This window comes from Danio rerio, chromosome 5 (genome assembly GCF_052040795.2).
Source record: "Danio rerio strain M-AB ecotype USA chromosome 5, GRCz13ab, whole genome shotgun sequence".
NCBI lineage: Eukaryota > Metazoa > Chordata > Actinopteri > Cypriniformes > Danionidae > Danio > Danio rerio.
In genome coordinates, this window is record NC_141025.1 from 49,058,126 (window position 1) to 49,076,574 (window position 18,449).

Sequence of the window (18,449 nt, forward strand, 5' to 3'; positions counted from 1 at the left end):
ACATTCGTGGATAAGGAAACAGTGTTGTACTCACTCAACTGAAGACATCCATTAGCCTACATTTTTAATTTTGTTTGTTAAGCGCAAAGATTTATTTCAAAACTATTTCTATATTCAGTTTTAATTTTCCAGCAAATTAATAAATTAACAATAATAACAATCTATCTACAATAATCTAAACACACATCCTATTCTTATGACCCTTATGGTGATGCATACACCTCAAAAACCCGACAGCTGGACAAATCCACACTTGTTTTTATTAAAATAATATAAATATGCATATTATAATTAATACTGCTAAAAATAATAGCATTAAAGAAAAGCAAACTGTCCCTGAAACCCCCCCGCCCCGACATGAAGAAAGCAAAGAGGTTTTTTTTTTTTTTTTTTTAATCTAATAAATACATATTTTTGTAACATTTTAATAGATTTTTTTTTTTTTTTTTTTTTTTGTAAAGATATTTGTGTATTGCTGTACATCCTGTGTATATTAATCAATGGGTATCCATTTTGGACCTCCATAGGTGCATAAGTAACGTGCTCTGCACCGGACTTCAGTGTTCGATAACCAATTTTGCAGCAGTGTAGCATCAAGGGTGCTTTTGGGTACAGCAAAGCAATTACAAGCCCAGTTGTGCCAACCTTTCTGCCGTCACATGCATTCCTTTTCTGCTAGGGTTGCTTGGCTTCTCTTGCTGAAAGGTCAATGTCCTGCAAGGTGAGCGCATTCAAAAGTGTTTCAAACTTGTCTGACTGCAAGAAGAAAAAAGCATTCCCAGAACATATGGTTTGCTTCTATTCAGAGCTGCGGTGACATGTGAAAAATCGAAGCTACATCTAACAAAGAGCAAGCACATTTTTAGAGATTCGCAGATGGGCAAAAGCAGAAAGAGCTGTGCGTATGTGTGTGTGTGTGTGTGTTTGTGTGTCTATTTTTTTAAGAGTATTTTCCTTCTCTATATACTGAGGTGTCTCAGAATATTCAACAATGACAAATCCACCTGAAGATTTTCTGCAGTGTTTCATTTGTTCATTGTGGTCACTCACAAGCTCTATTTTCTCATAACATAACAACGGTCCAAAGCTAATTAAGCCTAATCAAGGCTCCCTAATCACAGCCGAATTTAGATAGCATCCAGGAACAATTGGTTGTAATTGCAGAAGCGAGGGGGTGAGCCTTGATTAAACAGTGGGAGAGGTCATGGCTTTCCCTGCACAGTTTGGATGATTGCAGGTTGTAATATGGACAGGATGATTGCACCATGTAATGGTCAATCAGATCCCATGCTGCTCCATCAGCGAGCTTCCTGGTATTTGCCAAAATATGGAATCCTTGTCTTTCTAGGGACAAAATTAGAAGCACATCTTCTTATAGAGCTTTCCTTTCTGCATTTCTTCTCGCTAACCGTAATAAAAAATAAACTGAAACATGACTTGAAAAACAAAATACAAACTAAATTGTGAAATTGTTTGTACCAAACCATCTCTACTCAGAGATGTAAAAGATCCAATACAAATTGATTTTATGTAATCAGTTCAGTCTTCATCTATCATCATTTCAAATGTTATTTTGTGGGTTTCTCTGCCACAATTTATGTGTGATTAATTGTGATTAATTAGATTAATCAATTAATCAATAACAAATCAAATCAAATCACTTTTTTTTGGTACATCATCAACAACACCTGTGCTGTGATGAATGAAAAGCTTAGATGCTGGCACCAGACAATGCAAAGTACAGATGCAAATAGAACGACATACAACAGCATGCTCCCAAAAAAACAGGACAATGTAAAATTGGCAGTGTTGACAGCGTTATGTACAATGAATAGGTGTACACATAGTTGTAGGCAGTTTTGTTTTAAGTATGGATAGGTTAAAGTGCAGTGCATGCTACATATTGATGGTGTGCAGTGAGGGGTATGGAAGAGTTTGTGTGGGGTGTGTTAAGTGTTCATCAGCCTGATAGTCTGGGGGAAGAAACTTTCCTTCAGTCAGCTGGTGCGTGACCGGATGCAGCGGAACCGTCTGTCTGAGCGTAGCAGAAAGAAACGTCTCGGGCTTGGGTGGCATCATGTAATTAGAAGTTTTGAAAAAGGTACAGACTGGACAACCCTTGATGAACCTTAGGGACTTTGTGTGCCCTATTGGTAATCCTGAATTAATCCTGATGGAGAGAGAGGGTTTTCTGGCTACCTGGATGATCACTTTTTGGAGTGTGGAGTGAGTTCAGAAGGTTTAGATTTAAGTGAAATGAATGTATGTTTTCCTTTTGAACCTCCCAGATTGTTCTTTTATTCATTTTCCTCCGGCTTAGTCCCTTATTTATCGGGGGTCCCCACAGCTGAGTGAACCACCAACTATTCCGGCATATGTTTTACGCTGTGGATGCCCTTCTAGCCGCAACTCAATTCTGGAAAAAAGACCTCCCCATCAATTTTGGGAGATGGCATGGATCTGTTCGTCCAGGGAACTGACAATAGAATAGTAGCCCCCCTGACAAAAGGAATTGGTGGGTGTTACCACTCACAGAAGTCTTCTGTTGATGTAGATCAGCTGATCTTGGTCAGACAACTCGCTGGTGGATTGGCCAAACACTTGCTTAAAGGGGGTTGTAAATGAACCCATTGAGTTGTTCATTGGACTATTTGAATTTTAGTTGGCTTGTGCCCACTGCAGAACGTTTCCAGACAAGAGCAAGAGGGTAAAGGCCGCTCTGCTCACTTTGTGGTGAATTGGTGGGTGTGCATCTCAAAATACAGAGAGCATTGTAATGGGAATTCAATCACAAGTACAAATTCTGTGAACAGGTCTGGGCTGGGTGTTATGAGGGTAACCACAATTCATGTTCCCTTAAGTTGGTTTGATCTTCTGTCAGGATTCTCAGATGCAAGAACACAGAGGTAAGTCTTAGCCATGAATCTTTATTTGCAGGTAGTTCAAAAGTGTCATGTATGCACGTGTAATAACCTTATTGAAATATCCGAGAAGAATTACAAACCTTCAGATTTGTGTGCATTTTAAAACCATTCCCAGTCTCCCCTACTAATGAGATCATATTGAAGCAGCACAAAGAGTTTGAGAAAGAATTTCTGGTTTCCTTCAACATTAAACTGCTTCAATATCAGCACCTAAGTCTCTGTAAGTGAGAGAAATTCTCTACTTTAAATATTCTTCAGGGATAGAAAAGACAAGTCAGATGAGCCCTGTGCGATGAGCTTGCCTTTACTCTCTTTGTATGTGTCGAGAAATGAAGGATGACTATTAAAATGCTAATGTTCTTAGTTATTAAGCCAAGTTAATGAAAGAAATTTTTTTTATTGTTAATGGAAACTTATGCATACAATGGACAATTCTTGTCAAAAGTAAGTGAATAGGAACAGACCCAAATGCTATAATCTACTGCCACCAGGAATATATTTAAATGGCTCAATCCCTTCAGCTGTGAATAAACACTCAAGGACCTTTCACTATTGGAACTTTAGAAACAAATGGTAGAAAATGTGTCAGTATAACCTGTTTGAAAGGGAAGCATGTGCAGATTCTTCACAACTAGATTTGGTAGAAAAAAGTTTCAATATTGCTCCCTGTCAACAGATGACCAGGTGAATTCAAATCAAAGTTGTTGTCTGAAGCAATAAGACAGATCGATAACTTTTGAGAATAATACAGTACATTTTAAATGTATTTTAATTTTAGGAATTGTGAAACTTCATTGTTTCAAAGTACTCAATGTTTAAATAACACACACTGGTTTTAAAGAGATCAAAATCTCCTCATTAGATTTTTTTTTCTGTTACACAATGGCACAGTGAAACATTCAAACTGTTTATCTTTGATCTTATGTGTTTTTTATTTATCATGTTCATTGCAGATGAACCGATAATGACATGAAGTGTATCCATTTTGTTGATATTTTAAAAAGTAGTTGCCAAGCAAAAAAGAAAACGAAAAGCCAAGGCAAGCATATTAGTTCAGAGAAAGACAGCGAAGGAGGCAGCTCATTAGTTCAGCTCAACTCCCTCACAACCTCTCCTCTGCTCTAAGAAATACTTAAAAGATCAGTTAAAAAGCAAAAGGAAAAGAGAAATATTAAAAAGGTAGAAGAACTGGGACAGCTGAGAGGTACAGAATCATGAAATCTATAATGAAGTGGGACTGTCTGGTCTCTGAATGTGGAAAATAGGGACTTGTAAAAAGATAGTAATGCTAAACTGTGGATTTGCCACAGACTCTAGATTGAATAAGTTATTATGTCTTGTAATTGTGAGGATTGTACAGCTACAATGTATTAAGCTAACCAAAGAAAATAATACCTTTAAATCTGCTTGCAATAAGATTTCAATTGATTTCAGTATAATTTGGCCGCATGTGAAGAACTATTTATTTATTTATTTATTTATTGATATTCATCTATTAATATTTATTTGTTCATTTTTTTTCTTATTTCTTAGTTATTTTTACTTTATTTATTTTTATTGATTTATTTAATTAAGTTCATTCAAGTATACATGCAAACTATATTCGTATATGTGTATATATATATATATATATATATATATATATATATATATATATATATACACACAAACACACACACACATATATATATATATATATATATATATATATATATATATATATATATATATATATAAGGATTTATTTAATTCAATTCAGCTTTATTTGTATAGCGCTTTTACAATATAGATTGTGTCAAAGCAGCTTCAGATAAATGGTCATCGTAATTGGAACAGAGTAGTTCAGTTTCTAGTGTTTAAGTTCAGTTCAGTTTAGCTCAGTTCAGTGTGGTTTAAAATCATTACTGTAGCGTACAGTCCATAGATAAAACTACATATTGATTTTATAAAGGGGTCTGAGTCTCCTCTGCATGAGTTTATGACTACTGGCGCCACGAAGTCTGTGTCTCTGGTGACACCTCACATATCTAGAGGTAAGCCAGAGATGGGAGCTTTAAAGACATTCCTGTCTCCCTCCTTCCACACACACACACTCACACATACATACACGAGGTTCTCGACGCTGAAAGGGGACTCAGAAATCCTGGATCAGCCCAAAAATAAAAGTTATGTTTTGTAAACTTTGTATTTCATCTCTGACTTTTCTTACATGTATAATCCCTCATATAACCCGTATGCCTGGTACTTTTAGGCCTTTTTTTAAAGCATAAATAATGTAAGGATGTTGGAATTATGTTGATGTACTTTTAACCCCCCCACCCATGTTTGGTACAGATGGGTTTCTGCTGACATTTTACAACACATGATGCAAAGCGCATGATAATAACTCGTACGGCACACATTCTTTAATGCCCTGAATTAAAGACCATCCTTAGGCTGCGGGAGGATCCTCAATATATGAGCAGCCTAGAGACAAAGGAAAGTTTTGCGCTCAAACTTTGCCCCGAAATCATTGGTCGAGCATGCCGAAAGGGGTTGTAACGTGGCCCACAGTTAAAACCCGTCTGCTCCCTAAGCCCGTGGCAGAAGTGCCGAAAACAGTCTTTCGAGAGGTGTGCTTCCTTTAAAGGGGGCAAACCACAGTTTCTGTGCCGCGTGGCTAGCCCGAGCCTAAGTTTCTTATTTTTCCGGCAAAGTAAACTCACTTTAAGTTGCAATCGCTTTTCTTATGACCTGTATTGCAAACTCCACGCATCAAGAAAGGACATCAAAAGGACTTCCAGCACATCGGAAGAAAACTCGCAAAAAGAGAGAGACCGCCAAACCCTAAAGTCCATTTATTTTGATTATGCGAATAAGCTGTGCCCCTTTTATCAAAAAGGTGTTTTTATAATTATGGTGATCCTTACTAATGTGCGGAACTGAGGTAGATTTGCCACTCTTTATCTGGACTCTCTATTTCCGCACTTTTCTGTTTCTGTCTGTTTGTTTTGTGTTCTATAGACCCGTATATAGCCTATCTACGTTCAGTATACATTTGTTCTATGTTTTATGTTATGTTTGTGCGTTTGTTCGTTATATGTCAGACTAGTCAATAAAGCCCATTATAATCAAATGGATTGTATTCTTTGCCTCACAGAAAAAGTCACTGAAATTATAGATTCCCTTCCCTACCTGCTATTAAGTTGATCAAAACTTATGAATGATTAATCTACTTCACAAGGAGTAGTAATAATTCCCTTTCTAAATAAATAATTCATTACGGAGTCCGCTCGGATGAGCGGTCGAGTTCTGGTTATATTTATTTGGTCAAATTAACAAGTTAATCCAGAATATTAATGATTAATACTAATTTGCTATTGTTGATAATTAATATTCATAATCCGAGAGTTCGCTTGCCCGAGCGGGCGGAATCATACACAATTATAAATTTGTTTAGTCAAATGGACAGAAGGTTACACCAGCATATTAATAACTAATAATAAATAATTATTATTGATTGTTAATATTCATAAACTGAGCTAATTTCACTACATTACTAAGAGTCCAAACACTGAAGAGCAAATTCATCGATGGGTAGCTCTACTGATCCCGAACCATGCAAGCTAGTGGCGACAGCGGAGAGGGAAAAAAAAATTCACCGAGGCGAGTGAAGAAAAAAATCTTGAGAGAAACCAGACTCAGTTGGGTGCAACTATTTTAATTTCTTTTCTGACCAAAAGTCTTGTGCAGATCTGCAGTCTCAGCGGTGGAGGCTGGGAGTTGGCCGCATTGAAGACTTGTTTGTCCCTAGAGCGTCACTGGAATCAGTCTCATGTTCTCCACTCCTCCATGACCGGAGCAACAGCTGCTCAGGATACGGCCTGGTCCCGGATATGGAAACCTTGGGATTATCACATCGCTGGTCTTGGATCCAATCAATGACTCCACATAATCTGAGGACCTCGGGATGAGTATCTCCAGGTGGAAATGGAGAAAAAAGAGAATAATGAGCGTAGCTGCTGTTCATAGTGTATATAAGCAAGATGCAGAAATTTGTGTAGAAACCAGCTAAGTGATGCACTAAATATATGCTTTACTAAACAGTCTTTAATCTAGTTTTGAACTAAGAGAGTGTGTCTGAGTCTCGGACGTTATCAGGAAGGCTATTCCAGTGTTTAGGAGCCATAAAAGAGAAGGCTCCTGAGTTTTGAGATCTTAAAGAGCGAGTTGGATTGTAGAGAGACAAAAGGTTGGTTAGATAAACAGGAGCTAGATTTATTTAAAGCTTTATAGGTAAGAAGTAGTATTTTAAATTAAATTCATGCAAAATAAAGATATATTATTTACAAATATTTTAAATATTATTATTAGATGTCTAAACTTCAGTTGGCACTATTGTTTATATTTAATTTATTTTTTTTACATTTTATTTTATTTGGTTGGTTGGTTTGTTGGTTGCTTGCTTGTTTGTTGCTTGTTTGCTTGTAGTTGGTTGCTTGTTGCATGTTTGTGCTGATGAACACTTAACACACCACACACAGACTCTTCCATGCCCTCACTGCACACCGTCAATATGTAGCATGCACTGCATATTGATAGGTGGACACCTATTCTTTGTACATATCGCTGTCAATTTCAAATTGTCGTTGTATTTGCACTGTCTGTATTTTGTACTGTCTGGAGCCAGCAATTAAAATCTTTTCACTCATCATAGCACACATGCCGCTAATGATGTGATAATAAAAGTGATTTGATTTGATTCAATTTAATTTGATTTGATTTGGTTGGTTAACCGAGTTACATGTTTCCAGTTAGCCTGGGTTGGGAAGAAAAAAACAAACAAAAAAACAATAGAAGCACTTTAGCCATGTTAATTTTAGCAAGATGCTTTATTCATCTGCAAACACATACACAATTGTGTTTCTTAAAATGCTCTGGAAATGCAAACACTAATCTCAATGCAAATATGCAATGAGTAAACAACATTCCAGTTTTCACCAGCACTTTATGATTTAATCTCGCATGTATAACAAGGAAGTGTTTTGCCTCAGCGGTGATGCCTTTCTTGTTCATGTTTGTGCAAATGAATGTGTCTTTTGCTTGTGGGTGATATTGTGTACTTGTTGAGCTTTGAAAATTATTAAAGCAGCTGCAAATTATCATTTGTAGGATCGCTCACATGAAATGTCACATCTGCCTGACAGACATCAACAAAATAGGTGTAAAGAGAAATCACATCTGTCTCTGTCACAGCCTTAGGCTGTTAATCACAGCAAAGAGAGGCAAGGGAGAGAATAGAGCTTTTTAAACATTTACAAGTTAAGTGCATGCTTTCAGCTAATGAAATGCATGCATTAATGTTCATTCTGACAGTTTTGCAAATTTGTGCTATTTTTGTATATGAATACAAGCACTATTACATTGATAAAATAACACTCAGTGATGTGCAGTATTTATTACACAAGTATTTCAAATATGAATTTAAATACAAAATGTATGTGATTTGTATTTGATGGGCCTAATGAAAATGGCTTAATATTTTGTATCAAAATAATGTAGCGTCTTGTAGTTTTATAATACTGTAAAATACTGTAAAATAGTAAAGAAGTCTACATGATGACATCATAAAAAAACAACAACAGACAATACTGTCAAAAAAAGTCACAATCATTGAAAATAGTATACTGCACAATGCTAAGACCAGTAAAATATAAATTCAGTTTCAAGAGTTCACACTTAGATATTGCTTGACAACTGTAAGCAGGTTTGGCATGCTGATTCGGGAGAGAACCCTGAGCTCGGAGATAGTTGAGCCCAGGGCTCCCACCAGGTCCATAGAGCATGTGAGGGGAGTACGAGATCAGGTGGTTCTCGAGAGCTCCCCTTTTTTGTAAAGGAGAAAAGGAGGAGAAAGGGGGTGGATGGGGTTTTTTTCAGAAAACGAATATAAGGGAGTAATATCTAGCTAGGCTACTTATAGTGAGTTAGGATAGATCTGATTGGCTAACTAATGAGTGTAGATAGGTGGCCAGCTGCAGTCAATTATATCACATGCTCCTCTTGAAATTTGTTTAAAAACTTCACTTAATGTACAATTCGGCATCAGCATCTTTAAGAGATGTGATTGAATAAAATGTCAGTCCTTAAGAACAGGATGAGGAGCTTTAAAAACATTTTTGGTCTTAGTTCTGCAAGTTGAAATGCAGAGGAACTTTAGAAATATGAAACACCTAAATACTGTGTACTGGTACTCACTAAGGGGGTAAACAGACTTTTCCAGTTTAAAAAGAGCTGAAAACATCTTAGGAGAATAAGTATACTGTACAAATAATAGTAATTTTAGATGGATTGATAATGTGTGTGAACTCCTACAGTGGCGATTCCTACAATACTTCATTGGCTGTTTCAGGTGCCAGTAGTTGATCCGCAGTTGCAGTGTAGAGTTTATAAAGTGATATCAAAGTGGCACAATGCAGTAAATGAGACACTCCAGCACTGTAAAAACGCCAACTTTCAAAAAGTCCTCTGAACAAAGATTAATAAGTTAACTGAATTTAAATATTTTCATTTGAAATGCTGACACATAATAGTTAGTTTGTTCAACAAATATGGTGCTTCAATGTGAAAAACTTAAAATATTTTGTTGAACTAATACAAAATTCTTAGTTTTGCATTGATGCGTGCCCTTCTTGTTGGCGCATGCGCCTTATAAGCTTCTGGCGCATGCGCAATTTACTTCCATAGGTCACTGCAAGGGGTACCTGTCTCGTGCGCGCGACAAAACGAACCATCTTTCTGTCTGCGGAGCTACATGTCAATCGTTTTCATAATCGATTGTATATAATTGTATACATGTTTTTTGTGCGATGTGCTACCCATCTGACTGCCCGATCTATTTTACCAGTGTATTATTGATGTGAGAGACCGTGATAGAGCGGTTAAGAGCAGGCCAACGACGTTTCTGCTAAATCATAGTAGTGATAGTGAAATGAAGCTTTCTGAACCAGTGAAGCACTCGACTCAATTGTATCGGAAAAAGGTTCGTTACTCGAAGCTTTCTAAATCAGAGCTCGATGAGGACCTCTTCTGGTGAAAGTGTGGGAAAGCACTGTGTTGCCATAATGTCAAATGTTCACAACTGACCAACTCATTCATGTAGTAATACAAAAACAGCAATATAAACAAATTACTCAATTACTGTAGTTTTTACACAAGATATATTACCCGCTCCAAGCAGGGATCGAACCAGCGATTCCTGATTGGGAGGCGAGTGCTCTAGGAGGACGCTATATGAACAATGCTTCAGTGTTGCATTCACCAGATCCTCTCTGTCAAACACAATACTACGATATGCGGTGGTTTTCTTTAAAGATAGTCATAAAAAAATACGCTAATACACTTTAGTATTGTTCAAAACCTTTTTACTAAAAAATACTATTGTAGTTTACTTTAATTACTGGTGTTTGGGACTGGTGCAGTGCTTTGAAACAAATGTATGTAATAGACGCCAATTCTCTAGCTATACACTTTACTATGAGGGTGTTTAAACCTTTGAATCAAAATTCGAAGCAGTCACGTGGGTTAAGGCGAAAATGAAGCTTCGGACGTCACTGATCACGTGATGATGGCAAAACGAATCAAGCTCCGGTACACTGCTTCACTGCGAGATGTATCGTTTTTTTGATACATGCTTCGAAGCCTCGGCGCACGTCACATCACTAAATCATAGGTATGCATGTCTTTTTTGTTGTCATCTAACGTTATATTATTTGATATGTTGGCTTTGATGTGCGCGTGTATCCTAATACCGAACTATTTGTTATAATTTAGCCGTGAGTTACTTGTTTCGTGCACTTGGTTTTGGCTATTTACATCAATAAAAGTTTTGAGTGAATGTATTTGAAACAAATAGCGATTTCAATCGAGTCATTTGCTTTAATAACTCACGATAAATACAATGAGTATCATATAACATACCAGATCAGGTATCCAAGTCAAATTTCCTTGCTAAAACGAATATAACATTATGTCCTGTTTATCTAGATTGCTGTCAGCATTGCGCACATCATAACCTTTTTTCCCTTCGAACCAGAGCCAGTGGAACAAACGATGACGTGTTTAACTGTGAAAATCGTGTGATTTTCATGTAATTCATTGCTTGATTTGCTTGTATATTAGTTAGCTCGACTAAATGTCTATCATATTCAGACCAACTTGCTTTAACAGTCAGCTAGCTTTTATTTACATAAAAAATATAAAGGGCTAAATATATATTTTTCTTTCTTTTTGCTCAAAAGGACTGAAATATTGACAATGACATAATTCAATGCAAGATTTCCTTGAGGAGGTGAGACTTGCTATCATCAGTGAAATTTGACGGTCATTCACCAGCAGATGCAAGAAACCTTTTCTCTTTGCCCAAAAGAAGTTGTTGAGATTTAGCCAGGAAGAAATTAGAGAGAGATAACCTGGACTTTACGGAAGAGGTAAGTCACTATATTGCAATTGCTTTGGTTTCATTCAAGGTAGTAATGATAATGCTAAAAATAACAAACAACATTATTATTATAGGTAATTCAAAATACATCTGTATTCAGCATTTGAACATTTAAATATTTACATTTACAAATATATATATATATATATATATATATATATATATATATATATATATATATATATATATATATGTGTAAATATTAATATGTATGTTTTTTTTGTATATTGTAGATCTGCAAAGAGTTTTCTCAGATCTGTAATGTAGATCTCCTGAGACAGTTAATCGAGTGACTTGATAAATATACAGCACCTCTCCTGAAACTCTACAGAAAAAGAAGGGATTCAATGGGTCCAGAGATGGATACAACTTTAAACAAGATGGATGAGCAGGTACTCATTAAGATCTTTTTTTCTTATACACCCGTCTGATGTTTTTAACATGTGCAACATATTTTGTCCTGTCAAACACAAAAGCATGAATTTCATGCTCAGGTAATACAGTCTAATAAAACGTAATTGCAACAATTTAATTGTCCAGCCCTTTTGCATTAATTTTAATTGTGTCAAGTTGTGTTTTGATTGTGAGATGGAAGTAAGATAAATAACAGATGTTTCACTTGTTTTGAGTGACCATTTCAAATGAATGCATTCAAAGAGGAAAATAGAAAATAATAGCTGTAGTTTTTAACTCAAAGTAATTGTCACATGAAACTAAACATTTTTCTAAATTTGCCAACACAACCATTATCAAATTCCATTGTATGGAAACCACAAAATTCTTTTTTAAAAACAAAGCCATGTGTTTTTTCAACAGCATGAATAAAATACTATGCTCATTTAAATGTACTAAGTACATTTTTACTTACAAAACAAAAAGATTGTAAAACACCCTTTGTAAATGACTTTCCTTTAGGTCACTGATATTGTCACCGATCGAGAAAGAGCAGCTCTTGAGGGATTGCCAATTTTTCTTCGTAAAAATTCTGCTTGCTTTCTCAAGATATGTCTGGTAAGTTACCCATTTTCATACCCTATTCTACATTTATTAGTCTGCTTGGTAACACTTATAATAGCTGGACGCTATAAATAATTTATTTAGTATTAGCGAATAGTTAATTTATTTTCTGTTAAGCATAACTCTACATGAAGTGCTCAATGATTGTATTTTTTTAACTTTAATGATTCATTTGTATTACTAATTTAAGTATTGCATTATTTACAAACCAGTTATTTAAGAATACTTGGTGTTTTTAAGATCATTCAGAATGCTTAAGTACACGATTAATAAACTATTCAAATTAACATTTAAATATCCTAATATTAAGGTATGTAATAATAGTTACTTTGTATGTTAGTATATGCTTTATGAGCTTAACTTCATCCAGTTGTGACCTAATCTAAAGTGAGGACTATTTATGCTTTATAAATGCCTTATGACGGACAATTAAAGGCTTAGTTATATTCTAAACAGGACAATAAACAACTTTCACAATTGAAACTGTATCAAATAAAAGTAAATCTTTGCAATTTTATGTAAAATAAAAGTTTAAAAAATTGCTAAATATTAAAAAGTTGTCAATATATTGTTCAATTATTATATATTATAGACTATTCAAAGTGTTACTGTTTGTATGTACGAAAGTATTACATGTTTTTATTTTCTTTGCATAATAGTAATAACATTAATAAGTAGTAATTAATATTACACATCAATTAATTTTCCCATTACTTAATCTCCTATAAGGACACGGACCCTGAAGACCACAGCACCAGAGATTAAAGGATTGGAATCTTCACTGTGGTGGAAGATGATAATGGCACTTTTGCATCCCTGCAATATGTGATGAACCTTGCTAAAATCTTGGAGGAGGCCATAGTACTTCAGGATATCACACATCTGTCTGCCTTCGCTTACTTGTTCAGCCTCTTGTATAGACTGAATATGGAACACCCAAAAGAACTCAAATATAATTTTTAAGTGATTCAGCATGTTTTATGGAGGTTGGTGGCACATGATCTGCGAGAGTTCAGTTCATTCATTCATTCATTTTCTTTTCGGCTTAGTACCTTTATTAATCTGGGGTCGCCACAGCGCAATGAACTTGTTTTACGCAGCGGATGCCCTTCCGGCTGCAACCCATCTCTGGAAAACATCCATACACACTCATTCACACATACACTATGGACAATTTTAGCCTACCCAATTCACCTGTGCCACACGTCTTTGGACTGTGGGGGAAACCAGAGAACCCAAAGGAAACCCACGTGAACGCAGGGAGAACATTCAAACTCCACACAGTAACGGCAACTGACCCAGCTGAGACTCGAACCAGCGACCTTGGTGGGAGGTGAAAGCACTTCCTACTGTGCCACTGTTTGAATGTTTTGAGGTCTGTTTTTGGACTTGATGTACTTTGTTGACAAAAGTGCAGTACACTTTAAAGACTGTTTGAATGGAGTGGCTTTTAGGGTTTACTCTGATTAGATGATTGTATATTCACCTGGTTTGAGTGTTTGGACACACTAATAGCTTGGTTTTAGTAAGGTTGCCAGTTATTTTATGTTGAGGCAGTGTACAATCTTTTCAAATCTGGAAACATTCAGTACTAGTTGTGTACAAACTAGCCCAATGCTGAACACGGCTAATGTCAAATGCTGATTTTGTATGCAAATGTTTTGGATTGTGATTTGAACACAGTTAAAAATAAAAAAAGTGAATTGACTATTCTTGTGTATTTAATTTGAATCCTAAAAATTAATAGTAAATGCATAATGAATCAGTTTGTTTTATTTGTTCAGTAAACTAAAAAAATCTTGTTGAGTAAACATGATCATTTTTGTTCAGTAAACAAAAGATCTTGTTGAATAAACGTGAAAATTTTTGTTCAGCAAACAAAAGATCTTGTTGAGTAAACATGATCATTTTTGTTCAGTAAACAAAAGATCTTGTTGAATAAACGTGAAAATTTTTGTTCAGCAAACAAAAGATCTTGTTGAGTAAACATGATCATTTTTGTTCAGTAAACAAAAGATCTTGTTGAATAAACGTGAAAATTTTTGTTCAGCAAACAAAAGATCTTGTTGAGTAAACATGATAATATTTGTTCAGCAAACAAAAATATGTTGTTGGTTAAACAAGGAATTCAACAAAATATTTTAAGTCGACTTAGTTAACTCAAAAAGCTGTGTGTGATCGGTTGCCTTATTATTTTAAGTTTATTCAACTTTTTTTTTTTTACAGTGAGTCTATATACAGACTAGTCAAAAACTCCACACTCCCATTATACAGCAGCAGCAGGATATATAAGAGATTATTTGCAAAAAACAAATAGCTCCATTTTGTAGAGAAATCATGTTTTGCATGAAAGAGTACGCAAAAACACAATTTATGGAAATGACTTTTAAAAATCATGATTTACATTAAAGAGCCCATATTATGGGTTTTTGAAAATTCCCCTCCATGTAGTGTGTAACACAGCTCTAAGTGAAGTGAAGTATTCAGCTAAGGCTTAAATCTGTAAGAGTACAGTGTTTAAAACTGTTGATTCATCTATAAAAGAGTCGAATCATAGTGCTTCAAACAAGTCGCCTTGATACCGAGTCATTAGGTGTTTCGCCATGACGTACGAACGAAACAAAGTTTTTCACGTGCACGCGCAAACCCGGGAGATTTCAAACCTGAGGCCCCGCCCTCTGACGCAGTAACCCAGACACACACACACACACACCCACAAACACACGCACACCCACAAACACACGCACACAAACATGCCGGTCGATTGAAGTCACACTGCAGATGGATATATTGAGTCTCTACCCAAAGATGAAACATCAGCATTATAACCAAGCAGTTGGAAACTTCTGGAAGCTACATGCTACAAAGAATACTTCATCTGAGTTTGTTAAAGGAAGGATCGGTAAAGAGTAACTGATGGACGTCAGGATGGGTTTCTTCCATTTTTCAAGTGTAAGTACGTGCGGTTAAAGTTGTTGCCTCGTTTACTCTAGCTTGCAAATGTATTTAGTTGTGATTTGTTACTTGTAACCGCGTGTACTGTATCAGGTTAACTGGATATATTATCTTATCGCGTGCAAAGTCACGTTAAAAACGCGACGCGTGCTGTTTGTTTATGGAGCTCCGTGCTAGAGTTCTAGAGTTCTGAGAGAGAGAGAGAGAAAGAGAGCGAGAGAGAGCGAACGAACGAACGAGCTTTGTGTGCTTTGTGCTGTGTGTATGCGTTTATACAGACAGCTTGGCTGTCTGGACTGTATACTGGGTGATATTTGGTTGTGTTCTCCGCTCTAGCGGGACCGGGCGCGGCGGGCAGAAAACGGAGCGGGTTCTCAGGCTAAAACCTGGCGGGTGCGGGCTGAAGCGGGAGCGTTGTCATCCGGAGGTGTGTGTGTGTTTTTGTGTGTGTGTGTGGTTTGGCGAGTACACGACTGTCTCCTTCGTTCGGTTATCCGTGGCACTATCCACTCGCCATAGTGTGGCAGCTAAAGTCCACGCCTACACTATCGAGCGTGTATGAACTGTGATTACTTTTTAAATTGCTGATTAGCTATTGGCCATTTCCCTCTCTGACTGAAGGCAGTCGACCAATCGCGACAGACTGTCATCGGTCCAATCAGCGCAGATTAGCTTCGCGCTAAGGAGGGGTTTGGGAACAAATGAATCACTGGACGATTCATACAGGAGTCGCTGGGATAATTAGGTAAAAATAAATGCAGATTATAAGACCATGAAAGTGTTTTTTGACCTTGCATGCATATTAGACTGTTGTTGGAGACCCTTACAACCAAGATATGACCTTATTTCATGTATAATATGGGCTCTTTAAGCATTAAAGAATTAAATTGCAAAAAAATGTTTATTTGTTTGTTTTATTTGTGAACAAAAATTTAAATAATCTCTTCATACATCACCCTTTTAAAATATAAAACTGTTAAGATATGGTGGCAATCTAATTGGATGTAAGCACAAATATAAATAAAATAATGTAGTCAATTTGTCTTTTTAATGATCAATGAAGAAATTATAATGCTTTGTTTCATTGTTTATCTTTGAGTTTTTTTTTTCCTCTTTGAGTAGTTTATCCTCATTGTTTATCTTGAGTATTTACAGCTAATGTATAGGCTATTTCTGTCCGTTCTCATCCCATCCCTATGTGCCACCTGGCAGCATAGTCGCAAACTGCAGTCATACCTAAAAAATCAAGTTGTTTTTCTTTTAGAGCGACGGCGGTACATTGTGCGGTGGTACTGGCCATATTAAACTCTCACTTTTTACATCTTTATCATTATATATATATATATATATATATATATATATATATATATATATATATATATATATATATATATATATATATATATATATATATATATATATATAGTTGAAGTCGGAATTATTAGGCCTTATTAAGTCTTGTTTGGTTTATTTAGCTATAATAAAAGCATATTTTATTTAATTTTATTTGATCTTTTTTAAATATTAATGTAAAAATTATTAGCCCATTTAAGCTATATTTTTTAGATAGTCTATAGAACAGCTTTAGACTACTGTCTAGTAGAAACTTCAGAGGCGAGGTAACAGTTTAATACACCAAGATCAGTAGGTAGTTTGCTAGAATGCTGTGGAGGAATAAAAAGAATAACTCGGGATTTATCTTCATTCAAAAGCATAAAGTTATCGGTGACCCAGAGTTTGATTTCGTAAAGACAATTTTCAAATCTCTTGAGGATTAAGCTATCGTTTTTTGATAGGTATTCGGATGACTGAAAAAGCCTGGTCTTTTCCCCTTAAGGATGCTTTAACCCCAAAAGTGACTGTGGAAAGTGACTGGCCAAGGCACATACTGACATAGTCACTTCAGGCACAACAGTAGAACTGGCTAGAACTACTCAAGTTGTCAGTTGCCAGCAGACAAAGCCTGATGCTAATTCAAAACTTTATGATGGTTATATAAATGTTTTATGTTGATAGTCATAAGATATAAAAATATAATGTTGTCCTCTGTTAAATCTATTTGCTATTTGCAAATATAATTAAATTGAGATCAAATACAACTGCTAAATATACCCACATAAATTGTATATGTTTAACTACTATATATCGATCTATCATCATTTAACCACTATATGGTGATCTGGACATTAGATTCCACAAGAATAGTGCCAGGGGTATTTCTGCTCTCTGTGGGAAAACTTTTATTATCAAAATATTAAAAAAAAAAAAAATTCCAAATGATGTTTAGCAGAGCAAGGACATTTTCACAGTTTGTCTGATATTATTATATTATTGTCTAATACTTTTTTTCTTTTAAAGAAAGTCTTGTTTTATTTTGGTTAGAATAAAAGCATTTTTTATTTTTAATTAGGGGGGACTATGGGGCCAATAATTCTGAATTCAAACATATAAACTGTACAAACTATATATATATATATATATATATATATATATATATATATATATATATATATATATATATATATATATATATGTGTGTGTGTGTGTGTGTCACACAGGTTCTCGGTTACAAAAAGAGACCGGTGGCAATAGTAAACATGTTGTGTTGTGCAGTAGGATGCCAAATTCGCAAGGTCAAAAATAGAATACTTTACTTTTACCATACACCACACTGCTTTTAATACCAACCACAGACGTCTTTGGCTAAAAAGGAGCTGAATGAAGTGATGAACTAATTACAAATGCTGGACTCTGCAGTTCTCATTTCATATCAGGTAAGTTTATGCTATGCTGAATCATACACATTACTTATTTTTGATTGCAGCAATGATTTCAGCAAAAACAGTTACATATGTTTAACCAAACTGCAGACACTGAATGCTGAGAATGAAACGTGAAAGTGTAAGTTATTAAGGTAAAGTTGTTTTTTTATTCACACATTCATTCAGTGACAACTTGTGACACACTTCCTAAATTGTTTACCATGGCACTTTGAATATTCGGTCTGAAATAGCCTGCAAGTGTGACTTGAAAACAACATTAACATTGTTTATTTGTCTGTAAACAAAGCTGTA

At 35.5% G+C, this 18,449-nt stretch overlaps 2 long non-coding RNA genes across 2 annotated transcripts in view; one reads left to right on the forward strand and one right to left on the reverse strand.

Annotated features, from left to right (window-relative positions):
* Positions 1–428: 428 nt before the first annotated feature.
* Positions 429–9,707, reverse strand: LOC147844361 (uncharacterized). The gene is made up of 2 exons (XR_015491732.1): positions 7,527–9,707; positions 429–1,896 (listed from the first exon to the last, which is right to left on the reverse strand). It is a non-coding gene; the product is annotated as an uncharacterized LOC147844361 (long non-coding RNA).
* Positions 9,708–10,500: 793 nt separating this feature from the next.
* Positions 10,501–18,449, forward strand: part of LOC147844362 (uncharacterized) — a 230,886-nt gene continuing 222,937 nt past the window's right edge. Inside the window, exons 1-4 of the long non-coding RNA XR_015491722.1 lie at positions 10,501–10,635; positions 11,204–11,392; positions 11,637–11,795; positions 12,319–12,414. This is a non-coding gene — a long non-coding RNA (uncharacterized LOC147844362). The remainder of the gene's footprint in view (positions 10,636–11,203; positions 11,393–11,636; positions 11,796–12,318; positions 12,415–18,449) is intronic.